A 21,563-nucleotide genomic window follows, 5' to 3' on the forward strand; every position below is an offset into this window, starting at 1 on the left:
CCAGAGCAAACATCAGAGGTAACTATACGTCCAAGGCCATTAAAGGGTTAACGTGTACCTGTCATTTCAGGTGACTTCAGAATTAGCCATCATGTGTGCACGTGATGAATAACACTAGTTCCGGCCATTTTATGACTTGCATCCTTTCACCAGTTTTATCCTCTGCAGTCTTCATCTATAAGTTTGTTGTCTCTGAGCTGGTGGGGACAGAATAAAGCATGCAGGACATTATATAGCAATACAGCTGTGAATCCAGCTCTGCGGTGGAATAAAACAGTTGCTTGAAGATGCAGCCTAATCTCCCTGTCTCACTTGTTTCTTACTCCACGGAGTATAATAGGGGGTATAACCTCAGTGAGCTTACAGTCAGTCTTGCTTTAGTAGAAATTAATTTAAAAAAAATATATATCATTTAGATAGAACATAATGTAAAATACCGCAAAATCCCACAGTAATGAATGGGATGCGTTGAAGAATTAATGCTATTCCCTCTGAATTGTAAGAAGTTGGAACTATAAAAGTAAACATTATTTATGGAATTTTCTAAAGTCCTGGGAAACCAGAAATGATTTGTGCAGTTAAATTTTGTCGATTGCTATTACCTATATTCTGTGTAAATCAACGGAAACATAATGATTGCTGTCATATTGTGATCCGTGACTTATTGCAACTTCGTCACAAACCGTGGGAAAATAAGGATCGTATTTTTCGGACTATAAAGACCCACTTTTCCCCCCCAAAAAAATTTGTGATTAATATTGGGGGTGCGTCTTATAGTCCAAATGCAGGCTTACCAGGGAGGTTGCGGCAGTGGTGTAGCAGCAACATCGGCGGCGGAGGTGTGGCGATGCTGAGGCTCTTTGTCGGCGGTGGGCAGTGCATCGTTTGTTTACCTGTGGCCATCTTCCTGAAGCTTGGACCGCCGAAGGCGGCGCATGCACAGATTGAGATCTCGGCGGCCATTTTCCTGAAGCCAAGGGCTGCGGAGATCTCAATCTGTGCACGTGTGGCCTCAGTAAGATGGCCGCCGAGAAACCGGTGATGCACTTGGCTGTGCTCACGGTGGACGCCGGGCCGCGTCATCACATTTCTGCAGCTGGCATCCTGAGGAAGGGATCCTGCTCCATGCTTTGCCTCAGCGCCGACACCGGACCTGCAGCATTGCTCCACTTCTGCCGCCGCCGGTTTCCTGAGGAAGGGACCATGCCTCATGTGACCCCACTGTACCACCGCCGACCCTCAGGTAAGACACCTTAAATTTGGACAATAAGATGGACTCCCAAATTCTAAAATCTTTTTTCTGCTATTTTCCACCCCAAAATTTGGGGTGCATCTTATAGTCTGAAAAATACGGTATTTGATACACTGCGGATATCACAAGTTTTCCCACCTACAAAGAATGGAGAGGTCTGTAATTTTTATCATAGATACACCACCTGTGAGACACAGAATCTAAAAATAAAACATTTTATTGCATGAATTAAGTATTTGATACAATAGAAAACAGAACTTAATATTTGGTACAGAAACCTTTGTTTGCAAGTACAGAGGTCAGACATTTCCTGTAGCTCTTGACCAGGTTTGCACACACTGCAGCAGGGATTTTGGCCCCCTCCTCCATACAGATCTTCTTATCTTTCAGGTTTCAGGGCTGTCACTGGACAACATTGAGTTTCAGCTCCCTCTAAAGATTTTCTATTGTGTTCAGGTCTGGAGACTGGCTAGGCCACTCCAGGACCTTGAAATGCTTCTTACGGAGCTACTCCTTAGTTGCCCTGGCAGTGTTTCAGGTCATTGTCATGCTGGAAGACCCAGCCATGACCCATCTTGAATGCTCTTTCTGAGGGAAAGAGGATGTTGGCCAAAATCTTGTGATACATGACCCCAGGGCCGAAATGGCCATTTGGCAATTCTGGCAAATGCCAGAAGGGCCTCTCTGGTCGTGGACTGCCTTGTCTGCTATGTTGTTAACAGAATCTGTATTCTCAAGAAACCCATACTGTTAAGAGTTGTGATGGAGCACAAAGTCACTGACACCATCACGTACCCCAGCAGGCAACTGGTATAGTTAGAAATATAATGGTGTTGTAGTAGTTCTTACTTTCCTCCATCCAGGGTAATATTAGTAATATATTCCATCTGGTGCTTGGGGACGGGGACAGCATGGGCCTGTGTGATTTTAAATGCCAGAGCTGAATTTCAGTCCCAGTCCGTACCTGCATGACCCCATCCATCCTCCCATCAATATGGTGCAGTACTCCCTGTTCCATTTGCTTCAAGGTTGGGACGGTGTTCTTGGGGTTGTACTCATCCTTATTCCTCCAAACACGACGAGTAGAGATGATGCCAAAAAGTTCCATTTTGGTCTCATCTGACCACATGATCTTCTCCCATGCCTCCTCTGGATCATCCAGATGGTCATTGGTGAACTGCAAACGGGCTTGGACATGTGCTGGAGTGAGCAGGAGGACCTTGTGTGCACTGCAGGATTTTAATCCATGATGGCGTAGTATGTTACTAACGGTAATGTTTGAGACTGTGGTCCCTGCTCTCTTCTTGTCATTGACCAGGTCCTCCCGTGTAGCTCTGGACTGATTCCAGACCTTTCTCATAATCTTTACCCCCACAAGGCGAGATCTTGCATGAAGCCCCAGAGAGAGGAAGATTGACAGCCACCTCCTATTTCAAATAATTGGACCAACCGTTGTTTCCTTCTCACCAAGCTGATTGCCTATTGTCCTGTAGCCCATCCAAGTCTTGTGCAGGTCTACAATTTTGTCCCTGGTGTCCTTAGACAGCTCTTTGGTCTCGGCCATGGTGGAGAGTTTGGAGTGTCATTGAGTGTGTGGACAGGTGCAATTAACACAGGTAATGAGTGCAGAGCAGGAGGGCATCTTAAAGAAAAACTAACAGGTCAGGGAGCCAGAAATCCTGCTGGTTTGTAGATGATCAAATACTTATTTCATCCAATAAAATGCAAATTAATTATTTAAAAATCATACAATGTGATTTTCTGTTTTTTTTTTTTTTGTAAGATTCTGTCTCTCATAGTTTAAGTGTACCTATGATAACATTTACAGACCTCTCCATTCACAATATTTCCAATGCATTAGGCTCTGGTTAGATGGAGATTCAGGTCAATCTGTGAACTTCGCTGTGATGTATCAGCTGCAATGTAGATGGAGTCTGTCTGACACCCCTAGAGTACAGTGAACAAGATTTTTCGGATGCTGGTCGCAAGACACCCGGCGCTCGGCTTGTCTTAAATTTCACTGCAAGTCACATGCGACACAGCTGATTTGTTTTTGCGTTTAATAGGAAAACAGACCTAAAATAGTCACACAACGGCAAGCCAAAAGTCGGAGCAATGTGTTTAGTTGTCTAAGAATTACTGCGACGCAACACATTCCCGTGTAGCATCAGCCTTATTAAAGGCAGGTGAAAAAAAAAATTTTTTTTACATTATTTTTCAAGTTTAAATATGCATTTGTTTTGCTCTTTTTATTTTTTTACAATTGTCAAGAAACCTATGGAAAAAAAAAATTGGGAGAATTTTGTGTTCTGAAAAAAAACAAAAAAACAAAAAGCCATGCCGTATTATAGACTATTCAATAATTTGTTAATTTTCGTATGAATGCCTTGGCCAAATTTATCACTGACTTACAACTTTTATTGCACCGTTTTTAGTACGAAAACTTAAAAATGCTGGGGGGAAAAAGGGGGAGGCCCAGTTAACCATTTGGAGTGAAGTGCAACAGATTTGTGATTGCATTTCCACATACAAGTCGCAAAAAAAAAAAAAAAGTTTCATATCCTAGAAGATGGTAGTGGACTCAAAATAGGGTGTTGAACATTTATTCATTTATTTTACAAGCACTTTGCAATTTTAACCATTTAATTAGATGAGGTTGCCCCTTTAAACCACTCTTTGTAAATGAGGATCATCTTCAGCGCTGCCAATATACATGCATAGGTGTAACGGATCCCGGCGGCCACTCTTATAACGCTGCTGCATTATTATACGCTGCTGTATTATTATACGCTGCAGTGAGTGGACAGTTTCTGGGATTACAGCAGCAGCAAGGCTCTAGGACCCGACATCCAGGACAGGGGCGGTGCACGACTTCAGAGAAAATCTGCAGGAAGACGTAATTGCCAGAAAAGTATATGTGGGCAGGGAAATATGTTATTTACCGAAAGTGGAATCCTCAAGGCTCCTTCACTGCCTAAAAGCCTGGAATTCCCATAACTTATTGATTGAGCCTGGATTAATAGCTCAGGGTGTAAGAGCAACAGCTTGTCATCAAGACGATGGCGCTAAGCATAGTAAAAAGGAGGATAAAATTCATGGAAACTGTATCTTATTATTTCAGGATGTTTTTAAATTAGATGCCGTCCTGGTAAGACCGGAAATGGACTGAAAAAAAGAGAACAGACTGTTGACTCCCATGAGACTGATTTCTGAAATTCCTTGATTTCTCAAAAAAAAAAAAAAAAAAACTTTGAGAAACTTTTTGTGTGTGCGCAGCAAAGTTACGAGTAAAAGGGGAAAGATGAAATCTGTTAAAATGGTGGAATATTTAAATGTGAACTACGGAGTATTACAGAAAGGTATTGCACTGATTAACCTACAGCTGGGAGCACAGCACAGAGATTGCATTATTTGCAATTGTTTGAGGTCATAAAACGGGAAATGAAGAATGAGGAACTGGCCAGAGTCTGCAGACTGACTAAGCAGGTGCGTCCAAGGCCAAGAGCACACTGCATCGGACCCTACACTCATGACGACCCATCTTTACGAGTTACCAAAATCTGGACAGCCAGGTAAATGATAGATGAATAACCAGGGACTGCGCTACAGGGAAAATGGGCACTTACCCAGGGGCATCATCCAGAGAGGGTACCCTCCATTAAGTGATCGGAGGATGCACAGCATTACTTACAGTGTGTGCAGTGCATCCTCCATAGTCCTTAAGCATAACACTCAGCTTCCCACAAGTATTGGGTTAGAAGCTGAGAGGGAGAGGCAGGACCAGGAACCTACAGTTGTGACTGATGTGTCTCCCCACCTCACCCCCTTTTCATGATGTCTGCAGCTGATCATCAGCTGCATTCTGCTTCGGACCCCTCTGCGACTGTCTTGGGATGATTGATCCAATAAAGATGCTTAACTCCATCAATGAGTGTATGGAGATATGCACCAGTGAAATTGCAACGCAAAGGACAAGCCGTAAAGGTCATGCGAATCAAGGAGGTAGCTGATGCGGCATTTAGTAGGAGCATGAGAGCCGGATTGAAAGCAAATTTGTTTTGTTTAACCACATAGAACCTCAAAAATTGGTTCAAGGCTTGCGTGATGACTGAAATAACAGCAAGAGGAGCACAGAAACTAATCTCTGCACGGACAGATCAGAGTAGGAGAATTAGGCCGGGGTCACACTTGCAAGTGCAATGCGAGAAACTCACACGAGTTTCTCGCATCAATACCCGGCACTGCCGCCGACACTCGGGAATGGACATGCTGACGCACACTCCGATCCCAAGTGTCGGGTATTGATGCGAGAGACTCTGGCGAGTTTCTTGCATTGCACTTGCAAGTGTGATCCCGGCCTAAAGGGGTAAACTGCAAGTGTCCACTGACCTCATACTACCGCTATCACAGGCTATAATGGTGCAGAGTAAGAGCAACGGAGGTCTGTCCTCTTCTAAAGAAGACATTATGGACAATTGTAGCTTCCAGCTTTGGGAAAAGTTTGGGGGAAGACCCTTTTCTGTTCCCCATGACTGTGCCCAGTTGACAAGGTCCATAATAGTCATTGGTGGAAGAACGTGACTGGCCGCACAGAGCGCGCTCACCTATAATGGAGATTGTGAGCCCGACCTCCCCCCAAGGAGAGGCTGGAAGTTTGGGATAACACCCAGCTATGTTCTTTTCAATTTTCTATCAATGTCCATTAATTGTATATCTATGTGTCCCTATGTGAACTATGGTGGACAGTTGTTTTTTGGCTGAACCAGGCTGTTTTGATTGGCTGTTTTGATTGGCTATATGATCCCTCTCACTTGGTGTACAAATCCTGTTGAGCTGTGAAGAGACCATAATATAAATCCAGTGTGTATCGGCATCACAGGATATATTTATCTTTGAGAGACTAGTACTCTGTGGATGTTTAATTTGTACAATGACCTACTTCTTTTAATTAATAAGCACTATCTCTTCATTTCTTTATATTGCTTATTGTTTTCCCACCTATAGCAAAATCGGATATATTAGGGCTAGTCAGGGACAGCCGCCGCGGAGTGGGGGCGCCAAATAACCGCATCTAATAGGGTGCCAACCTCCACTGCCAGGAAGGGACAGCAGATAAGTATAGGGAATTGTTAGCTTATTGTTAAGACTTCTATTAGATTTGTTATTTGGTATTGTCTGCACAGGGAAAGGTATTTTTAAACTAAAATAATTAAAGTTTTTGATTTTTAAAGAGATTACATGTTACACATCTGATTATTTTCCCTGGCTCTATATTATATGTTTTGTTAACCCGGCCTCCCCCCCTCCCCAACATTAGGGTCTGACCTCACAAATGATCTTCTGGGTGAAGGGGCAAAAATTTGCACAGACGCCTCCAAAACGTTGTAGAAATCCTTCCCAGAAGAGTGGAACCTTTATATCTGCAGAGGACGACTCCATATTAATGTCTGTGGATGTAAAATGGGAGGTCAGTAAAACACTTGGAGATGTATATGCAAAATTTGGAAGACCCGCAGAAACATCTGGAGTCTTTATTCCTATTGCATGAGTAGTCTAACAAACAAAATAAAAAGGCTATTTAATTAGATCAGATAAATAATTATATTGCCTCATAGCTGCACACATCCAAGTCCTAGGACAGTTCTATACACATTATTAATAATATACAGCACCTGTCTCCTGTATTCCTTCACCTGCAAAATAAAATCTGCAGGTCTGAATGGGAAAATCATTTTACTGAAGAAAGTCACAATCAAGCACCTAAAAGGTCGCCTTTGTATCCTCTATAAAGCAGATGGAAAATGCTGCCACCTACGGGCCGATGTGTCACTGACTACTTGGTTTTTTGCTCCTGAAAAGCTACAAATTTAAGAGGGCAAACATCAGCCACAAACGGTTTAGAGAAACACAGGAAGGACCCTGAGCAAGAACAGTATATGGGCCCTCTGCAATCCAACAGCTTATCATAATACACCTCCATCTGGAGAGGTAGCCGGCGTCTTCTCCTCATGGGCCCCTGTACGGTAGCACAGGTTGTGCCAATTATATGGCAGCTCCTGTCTACAGATTATCTGATGTATCAGGTTTCCTCCACCGAACTTGATATTTCCTTAAATTTCTCGTTATGTTAGCCCCTTTTTCTCGTTTCTTCCAGACCCATTTCTACCCATCAGAGCCATCTATTGACTTTCGTGTCATCGCTCCAATTCACTAGTTTCCAATCTTCTGTCCACTTTTCGTATTTTTGAAAATATGAGCCGACGCTTATGATGACGATACTGAAGTTGAAGCTTCACCTTTTTTGGGGCCACCATTCCAGACTTGTGTAATGTGTGTTACACGGTGATTCCATGGACCTCTGTGACCTCACCATTATGGAGGATACGGGCTTCCTCCACTGCCGCATTTGTCGTGTAAGACCTTGTATAGACCTTGGTATGAGCTGACTTGTCGACTCCAATATTTTGCCTGGACATTCACCTCTTGGCTTCTGAATGGATGGACGGACTTCATTTCATATTCTTCCATCTGGCAAGGCTCTCATATGATGCACTTTGGCAATTTACTTGGCCGACTGACCCCCATCGATGATCTGGATGATGCTACTTCTCTTTTGTTGGGAAATAGTCTTCACGGCTGCTCCTCGATTAGAACCAATGACCTTTCGCTTGGGAATCAACCTACTAACACACTGAGCTATTACAGATTGCAATATGTAGTATCAAAGAACAAAGCGTTTTCCACCACCAGGAGTAAAACTAACAATGCAGTGACATGAGAATCTGCATAACTAAGTCATATGTTAGCTAGAAGTCAAACTTATGTATGAGATAGCCAAGATGATGATCTACAAAATGACAGTAGTCTCACTTTTGAAGCAGCATTGGATGGAGAGATATGGAGCCTGAAAGTCAAAAGTTCAAAACATCGTTACCCTTGTGCTCATCAGTGTGTGTGTGTGTGTGTGTGTGTGTGTGTGTGTGTGTGTGTGTGTGTGTGTGTGTGTGTGTGTGTATACACACACACACACACACACACACACACACACATACATACATACACGCACGCACTTAAAAACAAACAAAGCAGGTACTCACCCACCCCAGGTCCATCACCAGATCTCTACCGTTGCAGCAGTGAAGTATGCTGTAGTCGTGATGTCAGTTGCAGCAGCAGAAAACACAAAAGTAGTTGCAACAGCAACAAACCGCTTCTGAAGCGGGGAAAGAGTGCCTGCTATGTTTATTTTACACACATAAAAGGATTTGGAGACAACGGTTTCTAAGAGGGGAAAACCCCTTTCAGTGACCTGGTAAGAAGAAGTGGTCAAAGCTGGGCTTCGGGATGTCGTGGTAACCTGAAGAACAGGAGAAGACCGCGCAATGCTCAGCCTTAGAACTTGGCCAAGTAACAACAGCACACTGACCCGAAAATATGGCCATCTGAACAAAAGCGCAATTCTGAGTTTTAAATCACATCAGTCATTAATAACGGGCAAAGAGGTTACTCTAAAGATGAACACTGTGTGCACGGGAGACCACGAGGATGTTCTCCATCTGTTGTGGATAATGGATCTATATATCTGAAATTACAGCTTATTTGTAAACTTCAAGAACATTGGGGATGTTCAGAATATAAATTTTAATCCAATGCAAGGTATGAATATTTAATAAAAGGTGGATCCAACATAGGACTCATCAGGAGGCACAAATAGCAGCATCCAGAGAAGTGATGCGCCATCTATATCAGCTCTCCAAACTGCGGCCGTCATGTGCAATTTATAACACTACAATTACTAGAATAGCAGCTCTAACAGAGAATGGTCTACAGACTACCGCACCCCTGCATGGAACAGGACAGTGATTTCAGCCCCAAAAATAGGTTCAAAATGTATTTAAAAAAAAAAAAGTGTAAAGGGGGGGGCGGGGAACACGCAAAATATTCTGTTGCAGAATTCACTTAAAAAAAAATTTGCAGTTTCCTTTTTGGTCTATTGGTTAGGAAAAATTAAAAAAAAAAAAACTTATGAAAATTGCAATATTTGGTACAATGCATTGCCCCCTTGTTACATTATTATCTTTCTGCATAGTAAGGTCGATTTTTAGTACAAGACATGGTGACACTGCCTCTATAGGGACAGTATTTTTGCTTCCATCAGATGAATGGAGCTCTATGGATACATTATGTGTATACAGCAGGAGCTTTTCCTGGTATTCACCAAACATAACCCGAGGGCACAGAGCGGAGTCGACTCCAGAACAGGTTTTACTGCATAACTCATAAGGTTTAGTTTCCAGTAACGAGGCCCAGACCTCCCCATTACTGATGATTATTAGTTCCACTTTACAAAAGATGCAAATTACAGATCAGGCCATAAAAATCCCTATTCCCCCATCACATATATCCTGTGTTTCAGGATCCAAAGTCCTGCCAAAAAGATGAACTCTGCCTTTAAGGCTATGTGCACACGTTGCGGATTAGGCTTAGGAATTTCTCTTCTGGCAGAAAACGCACCTGCGGTTCCGCAGCGTTTTTTTGTGCGTTTTTGCTGCGGTTTTTACTCCTGCAGTTTTCTATAATGGAATGGGTACAAAAACGCTACAGATTCACAAAAAAGTAGTGACATGCTACTTCTTTTGAACCGCAGCGGATTTTGCGCAAAGTGTGCACAGCATTTTTTTTCTCATTGATTTACATTGTACTGTAAATCAATTGCGGATCTGCAGCATTTCTGCACCTCAAAAAACGCTGCGGATCCGCAACGTGTGCACATACCCTAAAGGCCAAGTTCACACTTTGCGGATTCCACTGCAGATTTTTCCACAGCAGAATTCCAAAATCCGCAGTGAAAACCCGTCGCGGTTTTTACTGCGGATTTATCGCGGTTTGTACTGCGGTTTCTTCTGCAGATTTTCATCTGCAGTTTCCTATTGGAGCAGGTGAAAATCCGCAGAAAAGAAGTGACATGCTGCGGAATTTAATCCGCTGCGTTTCCGCGCGTTTTTTTCCGCAGCATGTGCACAGCATTTTTTGTTTCCCATAGGTTTACATTGTTCTGTAAACTCATGGGAAACTGCTGCAAAATCCGCAAAGTGTGAACATAGCCAAAGACGGGAAGAGGAGGGACAGTAAAACCATCTCCACACGGCAGCTTCTGGGCATCTCAGAGCAGAGCGAAGTACAGAACATGGACATGACCGACTTACGCATCCACAGCACATCTCACAGGCGGCTAGGATTATTCTACATAATGTACACAGTGACTGCACCAGCAGAATAGCGAGTGCAGCTCTGGAGTATAATACAGGATGTATCTCAGGATCAGTAATGTACAGTGCCTTGCGAAAGTATTCGGCCCCCTGGAACTTTTCAACCTTTTCACACATATCATGCTTCAAACATAAAGATACCAATTTTTTGGTGAAGAAACAACAAGTGGAACACAATTGTGAAGTTGAACGAAATTTATTGGTTATTTTAAATTTTTGTGGAAATTCAAAAACTGAAACGTGGTGCATGCAATATTATTCACAAACAATTGATCAATTCTTTGAGCCACCCTGCCCACAGAATTATAGTAGTTATATTCTTGTATATAGGAGCAGTATTCTAGTAGTTATAACCTTGTACATAGGGGACAGTATTATAGTAGTTATATTATTGTACATAGGGACAATATTAGTAGCAAGAGAAGAAAAATTCATCAAAGGGAGCAGATCCATAAAAAGGAGATTTTTGTGTACTCACCGTAAAATCCTTTTCTCCAAGCCAATCATTGGGGGACACAGGACCATGGGTGTTATGCTGCTGGCCACTAGGAGGACACTAAGTAAACACAAAGAGTTAACTCCTCCTCTGCAGTATACACCCCTTGACTGGCCAGTAACGACTCAGTTCGGTAGTAAAGCAGTAGGAGTAAAACCAAAACAAGTAAACTATGTCCAAAACTGAGGAACAAAATACAACAACAAATAGCCAATAGGCTAACAGGGTGGGTGCTGTGTCCCCCAATGATTACGGTGAGTACACAAAAATCTCCTTTTCTCCTACGCCTCATTGGGGGACACAGGACCATGGGACGTTCTAAAGCAGTCCTGGGTGGGGAGCAATTGCACTGCTAAAACCCCCATGTACCACTGGCTTACTGAGGTAGCGCTGTCTGCAGAATGCGCCTGCCAAGGGCAGCCTCTGCCGAAGCCTGGGTATGGACGTGATAGTGCTTCGTGAAGGTATGCAAACTGGACCAAGTCGCAGCTTTACAAAGCTGTTGTGAAGAAGCCTGGTGCCGAATGGCCCAAGAAGCACCGACCGAGTCGAATGCGCCTTAATCCCTGCTGGGACAAGGGTGTTCCTGACGCGGTAGGATTCCTGAATAGTGGAGCGAATCCACTTGGCTAGAGTGGCCTTTGAGGCAGGTATACCTTTCCTATGTCCCTCTGGAAGCACGAACAGGACATCCGACTTATGGAAGGGTGCCGTGCGAGATATGTACCGCCGAAGAGCTCTAACCACATCCAGAGTATGGAGAGCTTTCTCGATACGATGGGTTGGTGCCGGACAAGGAGGGTGATAGAGATGTCCTGCAATGGTTCGAAAGGGGCCTCCTGAAGAACTCCGAGAATCAAGTTAAGATCCCATGAGGCCAAAGGCATTCTATAGGGAGGGACCACCCGGGAGACTCCTTGGATGAACATCTTAACCGGTAGTCTGGAAGCAATCTTTCGTTGGAATAGAACAGACAATGCGGACACTTGTCCCTTGAGCGAGCTTAGGGCAAGGCCAGACTCTAAACCTGATTGGAGAAACTCCAGAATGGACGGAAGGGAAAAAACCAAAAAGGAGAATGTCCATGGGTATTGCACCATGAAAAGATGCGCCAGGTGCGATGATAAATGCACTTGGATACGGGTTTCCTAGCGCGAATCATGGTAGAAGAAACCCCTGGATAGAATTCAGCTTGGGCTAAAAACCAGGATTCAACGGCCACGCTGTCAAAGACAGGGCCCCGGAGTTCTGGTGGCAAATCGGGCCCTGTGAGAGAAGATCCGTGCGATCTGGAAGCCGCCAGGGGACGTTGGCGACTATTTGGACAAGTTCCGCGTACCCTGCTCGGCGCGGCCAGTCTGGCGCGACAAGAATCACCGGTCTCCCCTTTGCTCTTCTTGATGACTCTCGGGAGCAGAGGAAGAGAAGGAAAGATGTACGGCAGCTGGAAGCGCTGCCATAACAGAACCAGTGCATCTGCTCCGATGGCGCGAGGATCGAGCAATGAACTGGGGAACTTGGTTGTTGAGCCTCGAGGCCATAAGATCCACATCCGGCATCCCGCAGTGAAGACAAATCTGCTGGAAGACTTACGGATGGAGGGACCACTCGCCCGAGGCAAGACCTTGGCGACTGAGGAAGTCCGCTTCCCAATTCTCCACACCCAGAATATGGATCGCCAAGATGAGGGAATGATTGGTCTCGGCCCAGCGAAGAATATGGGCGACTTCACACATGGCTGCCATGCTGCGGGTTCCCCCTTGCCGGTTGATCTACGCTACAGCCGTGGCGCTGTCAGATTGGATCCTGATGGCATGTCCTGTGAGGTGATGAAAATTGCGTAGGGCGAGCTTGATCGCTCGAATCTCCAAGACGTTGATTGGGAGACGAGACTCTCGCGCGGACCAACGACCCTGTGCTGTGTGGTGATTGAAAACCGCGCCCCAGCCCGAGAGGCTGGCATCGGTGGTCACCACCAACCAGTGCACTGGAAGAAAAGACCTCCCTTGATGCAGGGAGGACTGTAGCATCCACCACCTGAGGGATTTCCTGACCTGTGGAGATAGGCGAAAGCGACGGTCGAGGGAAAACGGACTCCTGTCCCAGGCTAACAGCAGAGCCTGTTGCAAGGGACGGAGATGAAACTGCGCAAATGGAACCGCTTCCATTGCGGCCACCACCTTCCCGAGGATGCGCATCACAAAGCGGATGGAGTGCGGGACTGGGCGGGAGAGCTTGCACGCTCCGTTGTACGGACGAGACCTTCTCCGAGGGGAGAATGACTAACCCGCGGGAAGAATCCAAAATCATGCCCAGGAAGCAGATTTGCTGGGCTGGCACCGCAGATGATTTCTCGAAGTTGATTTTCCAACCAAGGCGAGAAAGAGAATCCAAAGTTATGACAGACTCGGCACATGCAGAGTGGGAAGGCCCTTTGATCAATAGGTCATCCAGGTACAGGAGAACTACCACTCCCCGAGCGTGAAGAATGGCCATGACAGCTGCCATGAATTTTGTGAACACTGGGGGCAGTGGCGAGTCCGAAAGGTAAGGCAACAAACTGGAAATGTTCGTCCTGGACTGCGAAGCGCAGGAACTGCTGATGAGAGGAACAGATCGGGATGTGGAGATAGGCGTCCTTGATGTCTATGGATGCAAGGAACTCCTCTTTCCAGAGACGTGACAACGGAACGGAGCGAGTCCATTCTGAAGTGTCGAACCCGTACGAACTTGTTTAGCAGCTTGAGATCCTGGATGGGCCATAGAGTCCCGTCCTTTTTTGGGACCACGAATAGGTTCGAGTAGAATCCCCTGAACCTCTGGTCTCGAGGAACCGGAACAATGACACCGTCCCTTCGAAGCACCTGTATGGCCTGAAGGAGATGTGACGCCCTTGCTTTGGGGGGGGGGAAGAAGACTGGAAGAAGTGCGGAGCAGGGATGGAAGAAAACTCGATCTTGTATCCGGAGGACACAAGCTCTCTGACCCACTCGTCGTGGACGACCGAAAGCCAATTTTGGTGAAACAAGAGAAGACGTCCGCCTACTCTGTCAGTGTCCGCCAGACACGACGAGTCATTGAGAAGATTTAGTGGGTGCGGATGCCTTGGAACCAGAGGGTCTTGGTCTGGGCTTCCAGGAACGGTTAGGTCTGTATGAGACCTGGGGATTTCTGTCTCCCCGTTGTCCCGAACCAGGGGAAGAGGACCACCAACCGGAGTTGTTACGAAAGGATCGGAATCGAAACGGCTGTTGATTCCGAAAGGGCCGTGTAGGTTTCTGCTGAGGAAGGAATTTACTTTTCCCTCCAGTAGCATCAGAAATGATTTGGTTTAGCTTTTCTCCAAATAAACGGCCAGCGTGGTAAGGTAAAGATGTCAGCGACGTTTTAGAGGCAGAATCTGCACGCCAATCCCTGAGCCATAAGGCCCTCCTGATGGAAATTGCGTTTGCGGTCGCTTGAGCTGCGCAACTAGCCGCATCTATAGAAGCGTTGACAAAAAAAAGTCTCCAGCCTGAGCTATCTGGTCTGGCCGCCTCTGGGGGAAGATTACGGCCGTGGACTGAAGAGGTTAACACCTCTGCCCAGGCAACCATTGCCTTAGCCACCCAGGCAGCCGCAAAAGATGGAAGGAGTGCTGCTCCTGAGGCTTCAAAGACTGAGTGAGCCAGGTAGTCAATTTGACGGTCAGAAGGATTTTTGACCGATGAACCGTCGGACAAGGATAGGATTGTTTTGGATGCGAGGCGTGATACGGCAGGATCTACAGAAGGAGAGAGAAGCCACTCCTTCATCAGGTCCTTGGAGAAGGGATATTTGGCTTCTGTGGCCTTTTAGGCCGTAAAACTCTTATCCGGATGTTCCCTGTGTTTTTGGACGATGTCCTGGAACTCAGGGCGATTAGCAAATATTTTTTGGACACGTTTAGGCTAGGTTCACATTGCGTTAGCCTATGCGCTAAACGGATTGCCCTAACGGACTGCGCTAACGCAATGTCCCAAAAGGGATCGCGTTTGCCTATCCCGCTAGCGCAGATGCCCTATCTGCGCTAGCGAGGAACGGACCTCAAATGCTGCAAGCAGCGTTCGAGGTCCGTCACTCAATGAGGGCACATCGCTAGCGCACGCCCATTGTGGGCGTGCGCTAGCGATGCGTTCGCCATTGCAAGCAATGGCGGCGTTAATGGACTACGTTACACCGCGGTGTAATGTAGCCCGTTTAACGGGTTCACACAACGCAGTGTGAACCTAGCCTTAGTCTTTTTAAAAAATACACTACGTGTTCCAGAGTGGAGACAGATTCCTCGTCTACCATCAGCGATTTATTGACTGCCTCAATAAGGGCGTCAAGTGTATCCTGACCTATCGAGGAGTCCTGAGTTAAAGACTCCTCTGACTCGTATTCCGAATCATGTACGCTGCGACCATCGGGAGAAGGGGAGCGAGAGGTGGAGCTCCCCGATGCTGAAGCTAGAGCGTGTACGGGGGGCCAGACATGGGCCCTTTTCCTAGAACCCAGAGATTCTCGAAGCAAAGTACGGCCCCTGTGGTCGGACGGCCCTGCACCGGCGGCGGATTCAGTTACGGTAGACGGAGGGGAGTTCTGGTTTATAGAGGATCCCCGGAAGGATTCCAATGCCTTGGCCAATGAATCCATGGAACGCGACAAGAAAGCGGCCCACTCAGGAGGGTTGGGCCCGACTGGGGTCGGTGGAGACATTGGAAGGGGAGGTAGAAGGCGGCTGCGCACCGGCTAGGTCACAGTTCTGGCACAAAGGGGTAGTGTGAGAATGTGGCAGAGAATTGCAAGTGGCACATGCGGTAAAAAATACAGTGTGCTTTTTGTTGCCACTTTTTGCCTCCTTAGAGTGAGACGTAGTATATGTCTGTGCCTCCCAAATACTGCAATAGCAGGGATGCAAAGAAGGGGTTAAGCGTTTTCCTATAGGAAGGAGCAGCTTACCCACGGTCCTGTGTCGGTGTCCCCAGGGAGGAAGGAGGAAGCGTTTGTGCTGAATTTCACGCAGGAGAGGAGTCCCAAGATGACGCCCGAGACTTGCAGGGCTGTTCTCGTTCAGAACGAGAAGCGCCTAAGCAGTCGGCGGGGCTCCAGCGGTGGGCGGGAATTATAAACGCGGCCTAGTCCGGCTGAAAAGCCGGGGACTAAATTTGTGCAGGCTGCCGGCGGTCGCGGTGTAACGCCGAACGATCGCCGCTGTAACCTCTCCCCAGGGACCCGGACCGCATCCTCCCACGCTGCAGCGTGATGGAGGGGACTACTCACCAAGCCCCGGTGCGGCCTCCAGCTCAATCGGTCCTCCCTGCGCCGGAAGATGGAGAGCGTCATATGTGTGCCTGCCGCAGGGGACTTCTGGCTGTGCCATCGTGCTGATGTGCCTGCCGCATGGGACCTACGGCTACCGTGGGGACTACAAGACGCCGAGGTGAGGGCTTGAGTGCGGTGGAGCCCGGGAGATGCACATGAGAGGTATACTCTATGTGCTCACCCACCTATATTGGGGAGATCGGGACCGTATAGGAACAGTCGCCCTGGTGTAGCTTAGGCGTACCTTATTTGTCGCAGGAGAGGTACAGGAAGGTATACTCGCCATGCTCACCTGTGGATGGTTCGAAGGAGAGCGGGCCCTAAAAAAAGGAGTCTGTCGCCCCCTTCACTCCGTTAGATAAAAAATAAAAATTTACAGAAAATAAAAATAAAATAAATGGTGGGGTCTGAACAAACCCAAGTGCCTCCTACAGACACTAAGCAAGAACTGAGTCGTTACGGGCCAGTGAAGGGGTGTATACTGCAGAGGAGGAGTTAACTCTGTGTTTACTTAGTGTCCTAGTGGCAAGCAGCATAACACCCATGGTCCTGTGTCCCCAATGAGGCATAGGAGAAAACTCAGTTTATTGAAAAAAAAAAAAAAATCTACAATTCTGTAAAAACCACAGCAAACGCATTTCAGACATAGTCCTTATTCAAATGGTACCAAATTTTGCTTTATTAGCTTTATTGCAATATTTTACCAAGATGAATATCCAGACAACAATATCCGAGATTAAAACAAGATTGATGAGCGCAGTCTTCTGGTCCTTTGTAAGAGTCTGACGTTAAGATGGCTGCCATCCTTCAGTTATCACAGTACTGTACCTTTAGACCAGACAGCATCAGCACTGTGATAACTGAGCCAGGGTAGCCTGTCAGTCACAGAATCTTTTACCAAAACGACGATGTGTAACAACTTGTGAGCTTTTCAAAGTAGTTTCCTGTTAAGAAGTATAAAAAATATAAAATAAAAATGTAGAGCAAGAACAAAAACCACCCTGAACAACAACATCAGAATGTTGCAATGAGATCTATATTATGCAATATAAAAACATGACACTAGAGGGCAGTATTGTAGAACATGCAACATAAGGCAGGAAGACTAATAGACTGCATGGAGCGGTGTAATGAGGGGCCGCAGCACTATGGCGGGCATTGCAAACCCCCGATTGTTAATGCAGGTGCCCGGTCTGAACAGGCAGTTGTGCTTGGTACTGCAGTTTAGTTACCTTGAGACTGAGTAGCATTACCAGGGTCAGTCTAGTGCATTTACTCTTCGCTGTTTTCTGAAGTTTCCAGCACCGCTCCGGTCCGATCCTCACCTCTGTTATGACTGTAGTTCTGGGTTTGCAGCCCAGAGTGTGATTTATTTGCCAAATTTAAGTCCATTAGAATTTCATTCAGAGTCTTATAGATTTACAGTGAACAAGTGACCTCCGGTCCACCCAGAAACCAATGTACTGAGCCGGCTGGTCCTAACTACACTCACGTGATCCAGTAGAGGACAGAGGCGGCGCTGGAAACATCAGAAGACCGTGATGGGTCAGTACTTTAACGCACATGAATAATAGTTAATGGAGGAGTCAAAAAATAAATTAAAAAACAAAGCACTGCAATGGTCTTTCAAGAGCTTACTGCATAATATTGGCAATTTATTCATTCACTTCCAGGAAGGATAAAACAGACGATCAGGGCAATGTAGCAGTCTAATAATAATAATACATTTTATGTATATAGCGTCAACATATTCCGCAGCGCTTTACAAATTAAGGAGGGGATTTGTACAGACAATAGACATTGCAGCATAACAAAAATCACAGTTCAATATAGAAACCAAGAGGAATGAGGGCCCTGCTGCTCGCAAGCTTACAATCTATGAGGAAGAGGGGAGACACGAGAGGTGGATGGTAACAATTGCTTAAGTTATTCGGACCAGCCGTAGTGCAAGGCTCGGGTGTTCATGTAAAGCTGCATGAACCAGTTAACAGCCTAAGTATGTAGCAGTACAGACACAGAGGGCTAATAACTGCATAAAGTGTATGAGAACATGATGCGAGGAACCGGATTAAGGTTTTTTTGTTTTTTTTTGAATGGGCCACACAGGGATCGTTAGGTTAATGCGTTGGGGCGGTAGGCCAGTCTGAACAAATGAGTTTTTAGGGCACGCTTAAAACTGTGGGGATTGAGGATTAATCGTATTAACCTAGGTAGTGCATTCCAAAGAATCAGCGCAGCACGTGTAAAGTCTTGGAGACGGGAGTGGGAGGTTCTGATTATTGAGGATGCTAACCGGAGGTCATTAGCGGAGCAGAGGGCACGGGTAGGGTGGTAGACAGACCAGAGAGGAGATGTAGGGTGGTGCTGAGCCATGGAGTGCTTTGTGGATGAGGGTAGTAGTTTTGTACTGGATTCTTGAGTGGATGGGTAACCAGTGTAATGACTGGCAGAACCAGGAGAGAACGGTGTCCTTGAGGCCGATGGAGCGGAGCATAGTGAGGAGGAGCTGATGATCCACAGTATCGAATGCTGCAGAGAGATCCAAGAGAATTAGCATGGAGTAGTGACCATTAGATTTAGCTGTTAGTACGTCATTAGAGACTTTAGTGAGGGCAGTTTCAGTAGAGTGTAAAGAGCGGAAACCAGATTGAAGAGGGTCGAGAAGAGAGATATCTGAGAGTCTAATAAAAGACTAATAACTTCTATTCCTCTGCCTGTTGTAAAGAGTAATCAGCCTCTAGCAGCAGAGAGATGGATTATAGGATGAGGGTCACGTCATCATCTCTCTATGGGGTCCGGGGCCACACTGTAGCCACCGCTCTCCGGTCTGTCAACATGCATAATACAGAGGGGAGCTTTCAGTCCAGGGTAGGCAAGCCATTTGACAATGGCCGGATCAATGCATACTGGGTAGTGAGGGAAGGGAAGCTACTGCACCTATAGTACTTGGGGCCGTACCATTCAGCCTGCCGTGGTCTCTCCCTGTCTTTCTCCCACATGGGTAAGCATTTTGCATATGGTGCTTAATGAATGTAGTGACCTTAGAGTCACCAGCCAGGGTTCACACACACTTAGAGGCTCTCTGGGTGACTATTCTCCCTTTTTTGTTTATGAGATGCTGGTCTGTAACCCACATTCATGCACCTACATATAGGGATGGACCTTTCTTGGCAGACTGATGTTGTTTTTATACGTGTGTTTTCCCTCGTCATCCTATCATGTTTTTGTAACATTTGGGCTTCTTTTAGCCGTTCTTTTGTATTGTACTAAGAGCTATGTGTCTAATAAATTTTCACTTTTGAACATTATTACTTGTAGACTGGTTGGATATATATATATATATATATATATATATATATATATATATATATATATATATATATATATATATATATATATATATATATATATGTATATATATATATATATATAGTTTTTCTATATTTATACCGTATGAGAGTATACTCCGGTTCTTTTGCGCTCTCATTTTTTGGTCATACATTTTAGGACCATATTTACTTGATGTATACCCAATATGTCAGTCCTTATTAAACTTGCACCTATAGTACTGGCAGAATGCTGAGCATGGTTAAAAAAAAAAAAAAAAAGCAAAGCACACTTCTCACTTACTAGGGGCAAGTTTCAGACAACCAAGTAAAACCATCAGGACAATTTTTGACTATAGATGGATATGTGCAATGAAGGCAGTTTAACTTGTGGGGGCGGCTTTTCTACAGGTTGTGTATGAACAGGCAGGTACACTTTAAGAGCTGATCAAAATACAAATGTTCCTTTAGGCATCAGGAAACCCAAACAGGCAGGGGTCTGTTGTACTGGGGTCCCTCTCTGACTACTGTAAAATATGGTGAATTGTGGAGTCCTGTTGTGAAATTAAAAAAAACTTTGATCCGTTGCCAGCTGCCATTATGGCTCCCATAGGGGTCACGGTAAACCATATACGTGGCAATATATGATCCGACCATGTATCACTGTGCACCTAAACTGATGATTGCAGAGTCCGGGAAAGCTGGGTGTTCCTCCTAGGGAGTCGTAATACAAATGATAGGCGGCAGTCACTGCAGACACAGCGCAGGATTATTTAAGGAGCAATGAGATGAGGAGGGAGGTTGGCGGCCCTCCTAAGACCAGCAAGGGAAGAGAAAAAGGAAAATGTCTTCCTGCTGATGGGTGAGAAAAACCAGACTCCGTGGTGGCAGGGCCGGACTGGCCATCTGGCAATTCTGGCAAATGCCAGAAGGGCCTGTCTGGTCGTGGTCTGCCTTGTCTGCTACGTTATTAACAGCAGGGGTGTCACACTGCATTCCTCGAGGGCTGCAAACAGGTCATGTTTTCAGGATTTCCTTGCATTGCACAGGTGATAATTTAATCACCTGCAGAGAATGATTACAGCACCCTGTGCAATGCTAAGAAAATCCTGAAAACATGACCCGTTTGCAGCCCTCGAGGAATGCAGTTTGACACCCCTGATTAACAGAATCAGTGTTCTCAAGACACCCACTCTGTTAAGAGTTGTGACGAAGCACAAAGTCGCTGACTCCGTCACTTACCCCAGCAGGCCAAGGGTATCATTAGAAATATTGGTCTTGTAGTAAATCTTGCTTTCCTCCATCCAGGGTAATTTTTTGTAGTATATCCCATCTGGTTCTTGTGGATGGGGACAGTGTGGGCCTGTGTGATTTCAAATGCCAGGACTGAATTTCAGCCTCAGTCCGTACCTGAGTGGTGGTCAGGAAAATGACACGAGCTTAAGAGGATTTATAGATCAGTTTTCTACTGAAATAAATTATCCATAAATTCATGTTTACCTGGAAGTTATGTGTCGGCAGCAAAGAGTATTGCATCAAAAACAAAAACATTACAAGAATAGCGCATCTCTCACCACCAGCTTGCTGACAGTTTCCACGTAGATGTGACATTTTTCTGACGTTCTAATTTTTCTTTGCTTGAAAAAAAATCAATCTGTCTATAGAAATAAACGTTTTACAGTGTGTATAATGAGCTTCTTACCTCCCTTGTTGAGGGTAAAAAGGTAATAAATACCAGAGCAGACAAGGACGTATGGGAAGAAGTCACCATGTCAAGGGGTACAATCTTCATTATGAATGGCTTGTCCACTAGTGAAAATGTAGCTGCTTGGGGGGGGGGGGGGGGGGGGGGGGAAAAAAAAAAAAAAAAACACACTTTGGGTTATTTTAAATTA

General features: G+C 45.6%; 1 protein-coding gene across 1 annotated transcript in view; it reads right to left on the reverse strand.

The window, feature by feature from the left end:
* Nucleotides 1–175, reverse strand: part of JAK1 (Janus kinase 1) — a 74,782-nt gene extending 74,607 nt beyond the window's left edge. Inside the window, exon 1 of the mRNA XM_069738198.1 lies at nucleotides 59–175. The gene's annotated coding sequence lies outside the window, so the exon portion shown is untranslated. The remainder of the gene's footprint in view (nucleotides 1–58) is intronic.
* Between the last annotated feature and the right edge of the window lie 21,388 nt (nucleotides 176–21,563).

Source organism: Ranitomeya imitator, chromosome 8 (assembly GCF_032444005.1).
Source record: "Ranitomeya imitator isolate aRanImi1 chromosome 8, aRanImi1.pri, whole genome shotgun sequence".
NCBI classification, from domain to species: Eukaryota; Metazoa; Chordata; class Amphibia; order Anura; family Dendrobatidae; genus Ranitomeya; species Ranitomeya imitator.